The sequence below is a fragment of the Prionailurus viverrinus genome, chromosome X (assembly GCF_022837055.1).
Source record: "Prionailurus viverrinus isolate Anna chromosome X, UM_Priviv_1.0, whole genome shotgun sequence".
NCBI classification, from domain to species: Eukaryota; Metazoa; Chordata; class Mammalia; order Carnivora; family Felidae; genus Prionailurus; species Prionailurus viverrinus.
The window spans coordinates 1668456-1670227 of record NC_062579.1 but is presented as its reverse complement, the minus strand read 5'-3'; positions in this window follow the sequence as shown (position 1 = coordinate 1670227).

Here is a 1772-nt window from a genome sequence, read left to right as displayed (position 1 = left end):
ATTGCCAACCAGGTGGAGCAGTTCAGTTCTCATATCCGGGAGTAGAGAGATAAGTCAGGTTTTCTACAATTTCACTTTTCTCTAGGGTCAAAGGCATGGCCCATGGAGAGCAAGGAGGGGTTGCTATAGACTCAGGTAGCCTCTCTGTGGGTGAACATTTTTGCTTGTTTTGAGTGTTTATTGGTAGTTGGAGGGAACGGGGAGCCGTCGTTATGTAACTGAACATGATAGCTCTGCACGGAGCCAGAATGGCAACACCTCATTTCAAAGACGTTGCCAGCCTCTTAACATAATACACTGGGCATTCACCTTAGAGCAAGAATCATGCTTTGTGGAGTCTGTTCCCTTACTCCCCTCACGAAATGCCATCAGATGGGCATTCTTCCTCACCTATGTTGTGTACTCTCAGCCTCCTCTGGATTCCAGCCAATACCTCTTGCACTAGGCAATACAAGAGTGTGTCTAGAGTGAAGCTTCCATTCACATGTGAACTGCAGTTTGACAGAACTTCTGTTCCTCCTTCTCCTGTATTTTATACTTAATTTTTGTTTTCTTTTAGAGAAAGTGTGAGTGGGGGAGAGGGGCAGAGGGAGACAGAGAGAGAATCTCAAGCAGGCTCCACGCTCAGCGCAGAGGTGGACACGGGGCTCAATCCCATGACCCTGGGATCATGACGAGAGCTGAAATCAAGAGTCGGACACTCAACCGACTGAGCTCTCCAGGCGCCCTCCTTGTCCAGTAATTTTTATGTGAGAAAGACCAATCGTCACTTTCCAGAAATAGAATACTCTTTCATTGGGCATGCTTCAACCGTTTTCATTGGATTTGGGAAATAAAAAGTTAAATTTTGGTGCTCAAGTTAGCATGAGATGAAAATCTCTCTTATTCAGTCATTGTTTAATCTGGGCTAATCAAGTCCAGTTCCTTTGATTATCTGCATATAATCTATCCCTTTAAAATTCTGTAGGAGTCTCCCCTAAACCTTCTCCAGTGGCGTCAATACTGTTCTATAGAAGGTGGTATAAACTGCACAGAGTTTTATAAATATGAAAGTATCTTATTACACAAGGATGCCATTGTATTTCCACCCAACAACGTCTTTGTTCTACAAGTTGTATTATGCACAGTACGGCACAAAGAATATCAGTGTGATGTTGGTTTTGCAGAAAAGATAGCTATGCATCCTCCAAACTCTGTTGGCATCTGACTGTTGGTTTTTGCCTCAGATCATGATCCTGGGGTTATGAGATTGAGATCTGTCAGGATCCGGATCCATGCTGGGCATGGAGCCTACTTAAGATATTCTCTCTCTCTCTCTCTCTCTCTCTCTCTCTCTCTCCCTCCCTCCCTCCCTCCCTCTGCCCCACTCCCCAACTCATGCATACTCTCACTCTCTAATAAAAAAAATAGTATTAAATAAATCAAAATAAAAATTGTTTTGTAGAAACTGTACTGCCTATTTCTTTAATCAATCACATTCACTATTCAAACATAAATGATGTTCAAAACTTTGAGTTCTGCTCTTTACCTCTAGATCTTGTGTGTCTCTCCAGGTTCTTGTGACCTCAGTCACAGGTTCTTGGACCATCAACTTCTTGTCTTATTTCAGTCATGGAAACATTTGAAGAATTCTAGATGAGAGTGTAACCAAGTACAGGTCTCTCAGAGTCCTCCTCTTCCTAACTGGATGATAAAGTAAATTCTATACCGTGGGGTAAATGTTCACCAGTGAAAGACAGAAGACAGACAGAAACTCTACAGATAAAGTCCTC